Source organism: Castor canadensis, chromosome 8, assembly GCF_047511655.1.
Source record: "Castor canadensis chromosome 8, mCasCan1.hap1v2, whole genome shotgun sequence".
NCBI classification, from domain to species: Eukaryota; Metazoa; Chordata; class Mammalia; order Rodentia; family Castoridae; genus Castor; species Castor canadensis.
Genome location: NC_133393.1, coordinates 78,207,915 through 78,224,093, shown reverse-complemented (window position 1 = coordinate 78,224,093; position 16,179 = coordinate 78,207,915). Strand labels below are relative to the sequence as shown.

General features: G+C 35.3%; 1 protein-coding gene across 4 annotated transcripts in view; it reads right to left on the bottom strand.

The window, feature by feature from the left end:
• Cntn1 (contactin 1) overlaps positions 1-16,179 on the bottom strand; it is a 355,859-nt gene that overhangs the window by 257,725 nt on the left and 81,955 nt on the right. For 2 of the 4 annotated variants that reach the window (XM_074083135.1, XM_074083140.1), the window contains exon 2: positions 9,592-9,646. The exons of 1 other annotated variant lie outside the window; for it this stretch is intronic. The gene's annotated coding sequence lies outside the window, so the exon portion shown is untranslated. Of the gene's footprint in view, positions 1-9,591; positions 9,647-11,895; positions 12,220-16,179 lie in introns of those variants that run through there. One more of the 4 variants, XM_074083138.1, reaches the window with a different exon arrangement.

Genomic DNA, 16,179 nt, shown 5'->3' with positions numbered 1-16,179 from the left:
TTGAAAAATCTACTGTTAAATTTATATGGAAACACAAGAGGCCACGAATAGCCAAGGCAATACTCAGTCAAAAGAACAATGCAGGAGGTATCACAATACCTTACTTCAAACTATATTACAAAGCAATAATAATAAAAACAGCATGGTACTGGCACAAAAACAGACATGAAGACCAGTGGAACAGAATAGAGGATCCAGATATGAAGCCACACAACTATGAGCAACTTATCTTTGACAAAGGAGCTAAAAATATACGATGGAGAAATAGCAGCCTCTTCAACAAAAACTGCTGGGAAAACTGGTTAGCAGTCTGCAAAAAACTGAAACTAGATCCATGTATATCACCCTATACCAAGATTAACTCAAAATGGATCAAGGATCTTAATATCAGACCCCAAACTCTTAAGTTGATACAAGAAAGAGTAGGAAATACTCTGGAGTTAGTAGGTATAGGTAAGAACTTTCTCAATGAAACCCCAGCAGCACAGCAACTAAGAGATAGCATAGATAAATGGGACCTTATAAAACTAAAAAGCTTCTGTTCATCAAAAGAAATGGTCTCTAAACTGAAGAGAACACCCACAGAGTGGGAGAAAATATTTGCCAACTATACATCAGACAAAGGACTGATAACCAGAATATACAGGGAACTTAAAAAACTAAATTCTCCCAAAACTAATGAACCAATAAAGAAATGGGCATGTGAACTAAACAGAACTTTCTCAAAAGAAGAAATTCAAATGGCCAGAAAACACATGAAAAAATGCTCACCATCTCTAGCAATAAAGGAAATGCAAATTAAAACCACACTAAGATTCCACCTCACCCCTGTTAGAATAGCCATCATCAGCAACACCACCAACAACAGGTGTTGGCGAGGATGCGGGGAAAAAGGAACCCTCTTACACTGTTGGTGGGAATGTAGACTAGTACAACCACTCTGGAAAAAAATTTGGAGGCTACTTAAAAAGCTGGACATCGATCTACCATTTGATCCAGCAATACCACTCTTGGGGATATACCCAAAAGACTGTTACTCCAGAGGCACCTGCACATCCATGTTTATTGCGGCACTATTCACAATAGCCAAGTTATGGAAACAGCCAAGATGCCCCAGCACTGACGAATGGATTAAGAAAATGTGGTATCTATACACAATGGAATTTTATGCAGCCATGAAGAAGAACGAAATGTTATCATTCGCTGGTAAATGGATGGAATTGGAGAACATCATTCTGAGTGAGGTTAGCCTGGCCCAAAAGACCAAAAATCTTATGTTCTCCCTCATATGTGGACATTAGATCAAGGGCAAACACAAGGGGATTGGACTATGAGCACATGATAAAAGCGAGAGCACACAAGGGAGGGGTGAGGATAGGTAAGACACCTAAAAAACTAGCTAGCATTTGTTGCCCTTAATGCAGAGAAACTAAAGCAGATACCTTAAAGCAACTGAGGCCAATAGGAAAAGGGGACCAGGAACTAGAGAAAAGGTTAGATCAAAAAGAATTAACCTAGAAGGTAACAGCCACGCACAGGAAATCAATGTGAGTCAATGCCCTGTATAGCTATCCTTATCTCAACCAGCAAAACCCCTTGTTCCTTCCTATTATTGCTTCTACTCTCTCTACAACAAAATTAGAGATAAGGGCAAAATAGTTTCTGCTGGGTATTGAGGGGGGGAGCGGGAGGGGGTGGAGTGGGTGGTAAGGGAGGGGGTGGGGGCAGGGGGGAGAAATGAACCAAGCCTTGTATGCACATATGAATAAAAAAAAAAAAAAAAAAAAGAAAATTTCTGAGTAATTTAAGTGTTATTCACTGAAAGGTGATTTGGTAATCAAAATGCAAATGGTTGGATTAGAATTTCATCTTCTTTTCTTGCCAAGCTTCTGCTCAGAATGGTCACATTAGTATGATAGCAGAAAGTCATGCCTGAAAAGATTATCTACATCTGCAAAAATCAAGCCAACATAATCACTAAAGCAATAATCATATAGCAATTAATATTTATCTCCAAGGTATTATGCTAAATAATCTGTGGAGGCTTGAAAGATGTGGAAGTCATAACTCTTGTCCATTACAAATTTTATAATCTTATTTGATGTGGGTGCCTGTGTGTAAGTGAAAAGGAAAAAGAGCAATCAAGGTTTATTAAAATTAATATAGGACAAGGGAGGAAACAAATATATAGTGTCTGCTACATAAAGGGCACTGACAGGCATTTCACAGATGTCATCTCTGCATCCTCACACTAAAAACATGTATGAAGTGTCTGAAGCAGAACCCAAAAGGAAGAAAAGACGCGCTTTTATGAACTTAATGAGAAACCTATGAAAGAGAGCCCAGTCACTGACTAAGCTGACTCCATTCTGTTTTGACTCCATCTTGGTTCTTTTCCTTTCTTCTGAGCTCTCCTATTTCTTTCTCCCCTTAGAGGTAACTATCACAGAAACAAAGGACTGATTGCTGAACATCTTAAGACAAAGGACTGATACCACCCACCCAAGTAACAATGATCTTGTTGTTAACAACAAAACCCTGCATGGCCAATCCTGAGACAGTGGACAGAGGTAATGATTAACCAAACCACAGACAGACCAAAATGACCCAGACTACTTTCATGGAAACACAAGTTCTTGTCTTTGTTTCTCTTTCATATGTAACACTGATACTGCTATAAACATTTTCAAGAAAGATTTTAGGTCATTAGAACTTTATTCTTCCCAGGGTGGTCACACTGCAAATAAAGCTCCTTTACTGCCTTCCTTGCTGATCATCAACTTGACTGGCTTTCCAGGAAAGGTGGTCAAGACTAGTCCACTGGGACTCCCTGGGTTGGGGGCTTTTGTCCTAACTCCTGTAACATCAAGACAAAACTTTTTAAAAATAGTCATTTATTTTCCCTTAGTTGCCTGATAGGTACCTATTTCCCTGGGGAAAGTAACAACAGAGACTTTTATGACTTGGTAAATTATTACTCATCCACTTCCCCACGAGTGGGTTACTGAAGTATGAGAGGTTATTTGTAGATACAAAAGGATCCTTTTTGCTGTAATACTATTGGAACCTCCTTGATGTATCTAGGTCCTGACTGAGTTTGCTGGGAGGTAAGACATCAGGAACCCCAAAGAGGTCACCATGAGGCACAGGAGAGCCTGGCCATTGCCCCAAGCTCAAAACCATGATCTAATATTCTTAAGGAAGGTCTGCAGCTGGCAGCCTCTCTTGTCCTGGTGACTGAACCATGGTGCACATTCAAAGAACAGAATCTGGCTAAGTTTTGTTTAATTGACAGATGGAATCACGAAGCCCACAAGTGTACAGGGATCATGTCAGTCAAGACGTTCCTGTAACAGTGAAAAATCACCATTTGGAATGTGCTGGGGAACCAGTGTACCACAGAAGCTCTGTATGTAGTGACAGAAAGCAATGTGTGGGTGGACTGTATTTTTTTTTGCAGGTACTGGGATTTGAACTCAGGACCTTATGCTTACCAGCCAGGTGCTCAACCACTTAACCATGTACCCAGAACTTTTTGCTTTAGTTATTGTTCAGATAGAGCCTTAAGCTTTTTGCCCAGGGCCAAACTCGACAGCAATCCCACAGAACTGAGATGACACATGTGAGCCACCACATCTAGCTTATTTGTTGAGATGGTCTCACTAACCTGTTGGGCTTGCTGGCTTTAAACCAACAATCTGCCCTTCTCCACTTCCTGAGTAGCTGTATTACAGGAGTGTCCATCCAGCAGGATGGACTTCTTGACTATCTCTCTGCTTGGGATTCAGAAGCATGGCATACATATCACATTAGGTAGAACAATCCTCTATGAATCTTGAGCAGTGGAAATGGGGAAAGAGAGAACCTCAAGCAGACATCAGACCTCTCCTAGGGTGGGCAGGCCAAGTTAGAGTCATGCACAATTTTTTAAAATAAATAGTGACTGCTTTTGAAATCCAGCTATTTTTGTTTTTTTACTAGTAGTGAAATTATGGCTAAATCTATAGTTTTCCAAAGAAGTCATATCTAGTCATTTGCAAAACCAGTGATCAATTCTGTTTGGCACTAACATTCTGTCCTCTACCTAAATACCACAAGACTTCATATCTTTTCCAGATGAAACTATACATCAAGCAAAAAGCAATAAATTATTACTAATAGTAAAAAAAAAAAATTTAACTCCATACAAGCTGGGTGGTGGCGGCTCACACCTATAATCTTAGCTACTTTGGAGGTTGAGTTTGGGAGGCTGCAGTTCGAGGCCAGCCAGGCAAATAGTTTGTGAGACCCCATCTCCAAAATAACCAAAGCAGAATGCACTGGAAGTGAGGCTAAAGCAGTAAGGTGCCTGCTTTGCAAGTGTGAGACTATGAGTTCAAACCCCAGTCCTACCACAAACAAACAAACTCCATCTAAATGCTATCATGCAACTCTAGGGAAAAGTAAAGCTTACATTTATTATATGAAAGGTTCACAATCATTTTTATCTCCTTTGTTTTATTCTTCATTGAATCTTAACACTATATCCCTTGTGCCTGCTTGGATTTCCCTTTATTTAATAAGGAATTCTTGTTTTGATGAAATGAAATTAAAAATCATGAGATTTTCTTACATTAGTTACACTCAGAAAAGTAAACTAATGGCTTTTAATATCTATTCTATAATTCCTTCTAATTGATGAGGAACTTGGGTTATTAAAACTCCAAAATAATTCAATTGTGTAATGGAAATACAAGAAATGTAATAGAATGAATAATGAATACACAATGGAAGATACAGGAGGGCTTTAATTCTTATCCCAGTGTCCCCAAAGAGCTAAGCAGAGTAGCAAGCACTATTTGGTGCTAAGCAAATTACTGTTGAGTGATGTTTGTTGCCAAGTCCTACAGAAAATCATATAAAATAAAAAAGTATAAAGATATAAAACTTTTAAAGTAACAAGCATATGTTTATCTTATAAAGAAGAAGAAAGGTATAACTTTAAGTTTATAATGTAGTTCATGAAAGATTAATATAAACAGAAACTTTCTAGATGGGTAGATTTATTTATTTATTTATTTTTGGAGGCACTGGGGCTTGAACTCAGGGCCTCACACTTGCAAGGCAGGTGCTCTTACTGCTTGAGCCACTCCATCCACCAGCCCTGGATAAGTTTTTGTGATAGTGTCCCAAAGCCCTAAATAGGACCTGATCGATAATGAGTATCATAATGAGCTGACAATGAATGCTTATTCAATAAATGAATAATTAAATACATTGTACCTTTGTTTATGTTCATATTTATTAACTATTATAATGTTAAACTTAATTTAAAACATGGGAGAAAACACATAAATAGGACCTTCACAATAGCATATGATTAGAAGTGGGAGTGGAGTGGCTCAAGCAGTAAGAGCACCGGCCTCACAAGTGTGAGGCCCTGAGTTCAAGCCCCAGTGCCTCCAAAAATAAATAAATAAAGTCTATCCACCTAGAAAGTTTTTCTTATTTTAATCTTTCATGAATTAAATCATAAACTTAAAGTTATACCTTTCTTCTTCTTTATAAGATAAACATATGCTTGTTACTTTAAAAGTTTTATATCTTTATACTTTTTTATTTTATATGATTTTCTGTAGGACTTGGCAACAAACATCACTCAACAGTAATTTGCTTAGCACCAAATAGTGCTGGCTACTCTGCTTAGCACTTTGGAGACACTGGGATAAGAATTAAAGCCCTCCTGTATCTTCCAGTGTGTATTCATTATTTATTCTACTGCATTTCTTGTATTTCCATTACACAATTGAATTATTTTGGAGTTTTAATAACCCAAGTTCCTCATCAATTAGAAGGAATTATAGAATAGATATTAAAAGCCATGAGGTGGGAGTCATTCATAGAGAGGTAGGCTGTTACAGATAAAAAGCCCACATTCCAGAATCATTTGACTCTCATTGTTGCTATCTAGAAATCTTTTGTTTTCTCTCAGTTTAAATGCCTTTTCTCTAACTGTGCCCTCCCTTTTTTCCTAGTTACTGACAGTTTTAATAGTTAGTGTTCTTCAGCTTAATTTTTAATTGTATATATGTAATTTTCTTTCAATTTGTACTGATTCACTTTCTGTCTCTGGTCCTTAGCCAGTCTCTAATGGCTGTATTTTTACTACAGTGTTCAATGTACTTTCTGAGAGTAAAAACTGGAGAAGACATTATGTTGGAATGATCCATGAACATGCCTCTTGTCTACTGGAATGAATCCTCGTGATACACATTATAAGAGATGCATAGAATTTTTGAGAACTTAGCAGAAACACTACTAACACGAAATGAAAAATTCAGAGTGATGTGGTCTGAAAAGAACTCATCCTATCTGCTGGCTTTGAAGAAGAAGCAGCAGCCCACAAACCAAGACATTCAGTGGTCTTTACAAACTGAGAACAACTCTCAGCCTATAGCAGCAAGAAGGCAGGGAGCTCAGACACCATAGCGAACTAGATTCTGAAACAATCTGAATGAGTGAGAACCTCACCCCCACCTCAAGGAGCACAACCTGACAACCTTGATTTTAATGTGGTGATGCTTGTACTGGATCTCAGACCTACAGAACTGTAAGAAAACAAATCTTTGTTGTTTTATTTAGTCACTACCTTTACTTAATACAATATTAAACATACTTATTTCTTCTGTGATTTCAGTATCTGAAACCTTTGTAAGTGTATATTTGTATCATGCTTTGGTTGGCTTTCTCGCATTATTTTATTCCTTACATTTTGCAATTTTTAGAGAACTAACTCTTTAAAATTTTATCTTGAAATAGCAAAATTGGGTTTATGCTGAAAAATATTTTTTGGCTTTCACTCAGTGAATATGAAGCTAGAAACACCAAATTATTGGATGAGATTTGCCGGGCCACACTGATGAATTCATCCCCCAAAGTTGAGTGAAAACCAACATACATTTCTGAATCTCAGGAGCACAGGCGTGCCCCTTTGAGCAACGGCCACCTCTAGACAAGCACATTTCCTTGCTGCGTCTGCCTGGTGCTGGGTTTGTTTCTTGTAGACTCTATCCCTAGAGTATTGCCTTCAGAATCCTTGTTTTTTGAGGAACTTATTTTTCTTTTATTGTTGTGCTGGGTGGGGATACATTGTAGCATTTTAAAAAGTTCTTAAAATATATCAAATATATCATAATTGAATTCACCCCCTCTGCCATTCTCCTTTATCTCCCCTCCCCCATTCATGGAATAGTTTCAGAAGGTCTCAGTTTTCCATTTACATACATGTTGTGTACACAGTATTTGCATCATATTCACCCTCCCAGATCCTTTCCCCATATCTTTCCCCTTCCCACTAGTACCAACCCCCCACCTCTGCATGACCAATTCTACCCTCCTGTTCTTCGATTTTGTAAAATAAATAATGACATTTTTGCTAGTTTAAGACTATTATTATTTTCCTGTTATTGCTTATACTCTCTCTTCAACAAAATTAGAGATAAGGACAAAAAAGTTTCTGCCTGATAGCAAGGGGGTGGAGGGGAGAGGGAAGGGGTGGAGGGGTAAGGAAGGGGATGGGGGCAAGGGGGGAGAAATGACCCAAACATTGTATGCACGTATGAATAAAAGAAAAAAGAAAAAAATTAGTTAGAATGAAAAAAATAAAAAAGACACCACAGGGAGTTTTTTTTGTGGCACTTCCATGTATATACGTATTATAGTCTGAATTAGTTCATCTCTTCTAATTTTCTTTCTACATTAGTCCTTTTTTATGGTGGTTTTAATAGGTATAAAAATGCTGTATTCATCCTTGTATGGAGAGTACATCAACCATACTCATCTTCTTAACTTCCTTCTTTTACTTTCCCCCTCTCATATGTGACCTTCCCCTAAGTGTGACCAGTTTTCCATAATGCTGCATTTGTATTAGGTCTATATTCTACATATGAGAGAAAACATGTGGCCTTTGGCTTTTTGAACCTGGATAACTTCATTTAAGATGATGTTCTCTAGTTCCATCCATTTACCTGCAAACGACAAAATTTCATTCTTCTTTGTGGATGAATAAAATTTAATTGTATATAAATACCATATTTTCTTAATCCATTAGTCAGTAGTGAAGCATCTTGGCTATTTCCATAGCTTAGCTATTGTGAATAGTGCTGCAACAAACATTGGTGTGTAGGGGCCTTTGTTGTAAACTGATTTACATCCCTAGGAGTGGAATTGCTGGATCAGATGGCAGTTCTAATTTTAGTTTCCTGAGGAGCTACCATACTGTTTTCCATAGTGGTTGTACTAATTGACATTTCCACTAACAGTGTATCAATTCTGGCTAGCCCCAGGCTTTGTCTTGCGCTCCAGCTTTACATTTGCTCCCTACTCATGATTCATTTTCATTACCTCTGAATTCTTTGCTTTCTTTTCTTGCCAGCTCAGCAAAGAAAAGACTATTTTCTTATAGTCATGTGTATAGAGTTGTTCATTTATCACCTACCAGAAAGGGAACCCTTAGTATACTTTTTAAAATATATCCAAACTTATTTAAAAAAATTCAAGTGTCTCATTTCATTGCTTGTACAAAAAAGGTTTCATTATCATAAGTATTTTATTTGTTTTTGTTAGGCTTTTGGGGGTTTTTTGGATAGGTCACCCCTATCAGACTGTGGATTCTTTCACTCAACTATGATCAAATGAAACTTAGCCCAGCATTTTGCAGGTATAACACCAGAATCAAGGCACCAGTTATAAAATTAAAACAGTCCCTCCTATCCACAAAGGAAGTTTGCACACCTTTTTGCCAGTCTTTATGGTGTTTTCCTTCAATGTGCTTCTTTCCCCCCAGCACAATACATGCCTGCCTCTTCTTTCTAAACATGCTTGTGTTAGTGGTCATCAGATCACAGAGTTCCCTCCTCATCTCTTTCACCCAAAATTTTTCTAGCTTCCATGATACAACTTAATTCTATCTTTTCCAGGTATCTTACATAGTTATAGAGAACCAAAACTTAGGTCAGACCTAAGCTAGTAACAGTGCCACTTAACAGGTATATAACCTGAGATAAATCTTGGGTTCCTGTTTCATTATGGAGCTAATGATAATGATAAAAAATAATAATAATTTTACTTCATAGGCTTGCTGGAGTATTGAATGAGAAAAAGTGTATAAAGTTCTTGGTATGGTGTCTGAATTACAGTAACTTAAATAATTCGTATTGTTATTGGTTTATTAGTAGTACTATTAATTTCATGACATCTTCCTTATCCCATCCCACACTGGATTCTCTTAACAACTCAATGATATTGAGTGTTACACTCTACAGTCTAAATTCTTTCCTAATTGGCTTGTGTGTTGGTACAGTGATTTCCTTATATGAGTGCTCACAGAGAAGACACAAGCAACTTTTCATGCATTTTAATTATCAGTTAATATTGAGAAATGTTACAAAAAGTTAAAAATAAACCAATACTACTAAGTGCTTATAATGAACCAAAATGTCACTTGGGATCTCAGCAACTGGACATATGTTTAAATATTTCATCACATACAATTTTGCTACATATTTTATTCCTTAAAATTAATATGTACACATGCATATGTAAATAGCTTACCTTAGAATTGTTCTGAATTCAACTTCAGAAATGGCCCAAAGTGTATAGTGTATATCTACAAATAAATAATTATGAAATTATCATTAGCTAAGTTGAAGATTAGGTTGTTTTTAACTCAATTATTTTATTATTTTATTATAAATTTTTATTAGAATATATTTATTATACAGGGGGGATTTATTGTGACAATTCCAATTAGACTTATATTGTACATTAGTTACATTGTCCCCATTGTCTCTCTCTCTCTCAGCCCTCTTCCCACCCCACTTAAAGCAATTGTAATAGGTTTCTTACTTCTGATTCATATAGATATATGAAGTCCATCTACCATATACCATCACTTTAATCTTCTTCCTTCACCCACCCCCCCACACAACTAAATTGTTTTTAATCCTTAAATTATCTTGCAGTAAATAATTTTAATATGCTTACAAAAGATCAATTTCATTTTAATCCCCTAAAACTTTAAGCTTTGACTATTATCATAATGTTTCTGCATGTGCATAAGTGAACAGTAAAATCAGTAAATACTTTTAAAGTAAGAAAGTTTGACCTTGTCTAATTTTTCAAAGCCAGTTAATGTTTTACATCTAAACCATCATGTTATTCAGCACTTTCAACTTGTATTAAAAATGAATGTTTCAAGTAAAACTGTAAGAGTACCATGGTTGAATTTGTTCCATTTTTTGATGTAAAACACCAAGATAACTAGATTGGATGTTTTTTTCTTTGCATGTGTGTTTACATATTGATAGAGATAGGTAGTACAGTCTCAATTACAGTTACAAAATACAATTTCAAGAATTAACAATTTCTTATGTAACAAGGCAAACTCACATCCAAGTAGCATTTCAAAAATATTTATTCTTACAAGATGACTAATAAAAAATTAATAGAAAGAAGAGAACTGAGAGCATTAGATTTCCATGTCTCAGTTGGTTTGATTATTCTCATTGCCATTCTAATGGGAAAGCCATTCTTTTCTCCTGAGAAAATCTGAAATTGGATGCAGAAACCAAAATGTAAACAGGAGTTAAGTAACTCCATAGGGATCCAATCTGGCTATAGTAGAGAACAATTGACAAGACACAGTGTACACAGAGACAATCAAATTTAGGGACTTTTGTTGCTCTTGGGTTCCTATGTTCCAATACTTCACTTTGATGACTCATTTCAATGCACACAGTGGTTAGAAAAAAATTAGTGAAAAATTAAACTTATGGATGGCAGAAATAATAATGACCAATCATTCTTTTTGCCCATAAAAGAGAAGAAAATAATAAAATTTGTGCCACATTTAACTTTGTTCCTAATACATGTGAAAGAAATGCTTTGTTTCTCATACAATCACTGAAAGGGTTCACTCTGAGATGTCTGGCATGTATTCAGCAAAGGACTGAGACCAGGTGCAATGGCCAAGCATGAACAGTGATTTATATTTTCTATTCTGAATGATAAGACATAATGCCCAATGGGACAGAGACCCAAGTGTGAGAGTGCAGCATTCAAGTGCCTTTTGATGATTTGAATGAAATCTCTCTCCTTCTGAGTCTATTCCTTCATTTCACCTGAGTTCTTCTGTCCCACAGATGTGGCTGACAAGTCTTTGGAGGCTTAGCATATTCATGTTTCTAGCTACCCTCAGATTTATTACTGCATTTGCAGTTCACCTGCATTAAGACCCTGAATTTGTTTCATAACCAATTTGTTTTCATGTATTTGGCTCCATCTTTAGCTGTTTATGGATGAGACAATTCTTCCTTACAGAGGTAACCTTAACCAGTGAGAGTAAGATAGTTTTCTAGTATAAGGAAAGCCTGATTCATTAGTGAATCATGCCATATTCACAAAAAAAGAGACTTCCATTGGCTTTGTGTAAAACTCCTTAAAAGAGAAAATTGTACCCTTTGTGTGTGATCAGTCATTTCAAGAACCACATTACATCTTTCTACTCAATGAGCCCTGAACCAAATCAAAAACAAGTGGGTTAAATAAAATGCGGCCATTTCTCCCAAAATTTCTCTTTTGATCCATGGAATTTTGAGATGAATAAAGCTTAGCTATGTTTTTCCTTAAAAGAAAATGGCACTTTCTGTGAGATTATGAGGCATGGAGGTATAAGAAACACTTTTAAATTTTATTTCATATGTTGTATGTTCTAAACCATATTATAGTTTCCCTCAATGCTGGAAACCTACAGATAGTATTAACTGACTTCAGATATTTTAAGTATAATTATACTTAATATACCAAATCCCTAACACTGTTAAACTTCAAAGCCTAATCATTCATGTGATTCATTACCTTGTTTCCCAATTTTTATGTGTGTGCAACCAGTCCACATGTCATCTTTCCATAATGATCACCTTAGACAAATTGTGAGATAGGTAATTTCCATGATCATGTTGTCCAACTTTGGTAGCTTCTTATAATTTTCTCCAAATCATGTTTTATTTTCTTAAACTTTTACTCATCATACACAAATACTTCACAATGGTTTCCAGTTACTTCAAATTCTACCATACTTGAGAATGCTGTTTGTTTTTCCTTTGTTATTGCTTATTTGTGGTGGTTAGTAGTATTCCTGGTATAATAAGAACAACAAAAAAAAAAGTTCTCATCTCTATTCCTCTACTGCCAGTTCTGTCTCCCAAAGGTATAGTAGGACCATGGTCTGCAATAAGATATAAAATAAGAAGACTTTTCAGAAGATAAATAGTACAGAGATGTTAGAATTCCATACTCAACTCCAAGCTCAATTCCAAACTCAAATTCTTTGGATTTGCTTCTGAACTCTGCCTGCTTGGGGTGATTTAGATATCTAGCCTAACAGAGTCTTCATAACAACAGCAGGAGAAGACTCAGAAGCAAGTTACTTTGAACTGTGCTTTTCTACAAAGTTTTCATAAACTAGTCAAATATGTTCTCTTCTACCTGATTGTATATGCGCTTTCATACAATCCAAGTGGGCACTGGTACTTTTTACATTCAATTTCTTTTTTAAAAAACAGATTTAACATTTACTCTCATTTTTATTTGACATAGGACTTTCTATACTGAATCCCAAAGCATTTAACTGATTCATTGTCAATAATAGGAAAACTTCCATTTTATGACTTGACTTTAAATAAACCATTTAAAAGAATGTCTTATGTGACAGAAAAGTTCTTGGGGGATATACTTATAATTAAGGTTCAATCCCTGGTTGTTGATAATTTAGGAGTTAGGAAAGTTCAATATGGAATCAAGCCTCTTAAGGCTTGTTGTTTATTTCTTTACTCCATGACTAATTACTCTTCTTGGTGTAACTACACATCCAAATGACAATGAGACAAGCTTTCAAGTTGTAACTTTCCTTGATATAATTTCTAAAATACCATCACCCTACTCAAAACAGGTCATACCTTAAATTTAGGAATTGTTTATTTCTGGATTTTGTTATCTAATATTTTCAGATCATGATTGACTGTGGATAACTAAAACCATTAAAAGTATAATGGCAGATAAAAGGGATCACTGTTGTGTGTGTGGAACATTATCCCCTTCCCTGACTCTAAGTCCTGAAGGGTTTAACAAAAAACAGAGGAAAAGTTAATTAAGAAAGATTCAAGATCAAATTGGCAGGACCTGGTCAATTCTATATTCTTGTATTTTTGGACAGAACTAATGAAAAAATATGGAATTAAAGATTATTCTGAAAGTTCTAGTGTGGTTGACAAGATGTATGGATTTGTTACACTTGAAAGTGGGAAATAGAGCCTGGAGGAAGAAGGAAAGTGACTTTAAGATTCATTGACAGATAGATGATGGAGAAATGAGAAAGAAAGTTGGAAGTATATACCAAAGATAAGAGAGAGGTCAAGGCTAGACTTAAGGGTTTCTATGCCATTTTAACAAAGATGTGAAAGCTAATGCCATGAGAATTATAGAAAGTAAGTGGGAATAATTTAGGACTAGGAGAAGTGCAACCAACAGAATGAACGAAAAAAAAAAGAAGAAGAAAGAAAAAACAGTGTAAATGTGTTACTAGAGAAAATACATAATAAATTAAAAATAGGGTCACTGAAGCAAAAACAAACAAAACATATTTTAATGAAAAGAAGTTTTCAAGAGCATCCCCTACTTCAGACTTGCAGGAAGGTGAGAACTGGGCAGAAAACCCTGCAGCCGACAATGTAAGAGCAACCAGCAAACTCTGCAAAGTCAGCCTATATCTGATAGTAAAGTGTGCTAAGGGAGCTGAAGACATAGAAGCAGAGTGAGGACTATTTCTACTGACATCTAAAACTTAGCATAATGCAGGAAAACAGAAGGTAGAGAAGGATTTGTTTTGTTTTCATTCTTGTTTATTTTCAAGAATGGAAGGAAGTTCATTGGACATTTTCAAGTTCCCTGGAAAGTATCTAGGGAAAAAGAAACAATTTAAGATATAACACTATGGCTTGACTAACAAGATTTCACAGAAGATCCAAGAATCCCAAGTGACAAATTGACAGGGGCTACAACAGTGATCTTAATTCTGTCTTAAAACAAAACCATCCCCCTAGAAAACTCTTTTAAGATAGATAATTAACATACTATTAAATTGATCCGTTTTAAGTATATACACCAATAAATTTTAGCATATTTATTTAGGCTTCATTCATATATTATGTGTCCAATAATTTAAAAAACTGTAATAACTCTTGGTCTAATATGCTGTAGAAGGTTGTACCAACTCAATACTGAATCATAAGTCTCAAATGCACATTGAATGATTGAACACAGGGACTATAATTAAAGACTCATTTTTAATAAAAAAGAATAGAAATTCAGAACAAAGGAATAAAAGAGAAGTATTGATGGTCTGGGCTCAAGAACATTACAATACATCACGTGGAAGGAGGCACATGCTTAAATAATTGCCTTTGTAACATTTACAATAGGTAATTAGTCATACCACATCTAATAACTTTTGTTTCACTACGTTAATTTTCCCTGGCTGTAGTTGATTTGTGAGTGCATTTTAACCTCAGGTTGCTTTCTAAGGTTTGTTTGCTTCTTTGCTTTTAGCAATGCTCCCCGAGGCCATTTTTTAACCATTTCAAAAACCATTACCTTACCATAGATCTTGATAAAATTTTACCCATAATAAAATTTATCATGTTAATTTTCTAAATGTTTTAATTCATGGATTCATTAATGAATTGCACATTCCAATTTCAAAATGTTGATTTCCAGACTTAAAGCATGCTCATGTTTTACTTGTGAGTAGGGGAATAAAGTTTGCAAATGAAAAAAGTAAACATAACAAAAATAAAGATGAACCATGGGTTATTCATATTATACCTATGTGATACCCAACACCAGAGTATCAGACTTAGACTTGTGAATAGAATTATATTTATTTTGTACCCAAAACTGGAGACAACAATTATAGAACTAAAACTATCCAAGATTCTAGTCTTCTAGATAAGTGTATCTCATATTTAAAATTCTCCCCAGATTATGATATATAGAAGTAAACATATTTATATTTAAAAAGCAACACCTTTTCATTATATTCTTTACTTGAATATAACTTATGTCTTCTCCAAATATAGTGAGAAGTATCTAAAGTTACTTTTTAAATTTTCTCTTTCATACAGTACAGTTTAAATATGATTGCTTTCTTACTAAATATAAGAAAGAAACACTTCTTGTTCTAAACTTTCCCAAAGGTTTTTAGTAAAAAATGATTTTCAAAAAGCTGGAGAAAGGTAAAAGCATAGTATAAAAGTAAGAGATTAGACTTTAATTTAAATGTTCTCTTATAATGAGAAAAGATTCAATAAGAGGTAAATTAAATATTGAGATAAGAGTTAAATGTGTGAATTTGCAGATAGTCTTGAAATTAGACTGGGTGGGAAGGTTTCAAAGCATAGACTTTATCATATCGAGCTTATTTGTTTGACAAATATTCACGAAAGTTGCAAATCATCACTAGTTCTTTCATCTTCCATTGGAGAAGACTATCTCCATCTCAAGTGCCCTTCGTTTTTATATTATTTATTTATTAACTTACTTCTTTTCTTATTGTGGTGCTGGCTATTGAACCTGGGGTTGTGCACACTCTTGGCAAACACTCTACCACTAAGCTACATCCCCAGCCTATCACATGAATTTAATCATTATTGAAGTATATGTTGTCTTGTGAGATTGCAAGTTTCTCTCTCATGGATGACAGACTACTGATAGATCCATTTCTTCCCTTACATGGAACATTCAAAAATTAATTCTAGCCTTTGAAAGTCTCCTCAGACATGCCTTCCTTACTGTGCCATTCCAGCCACAGAAAACTCATTCTACTTGGAAATCTTCCAAGGGATTCTTTCAAAAGTGAAGCTTTTTCCATCATCAGTCCTCACATACAGATTTTGAAAAAAAAATCCTCTGTTGTCTGATTTATTTTGACCTCATCTCTCCTGTCATTTCTCTTCTCTGATCAACTCAGCCTTCATATAATCAGGTAAGTCATTATCTTACCTTATAATTTCCTTGTTCATAACTCTATGTTTTTGTTCATGAGACTTTTCCTAACTCCTGCAAACCAATATTAACTACTGATTT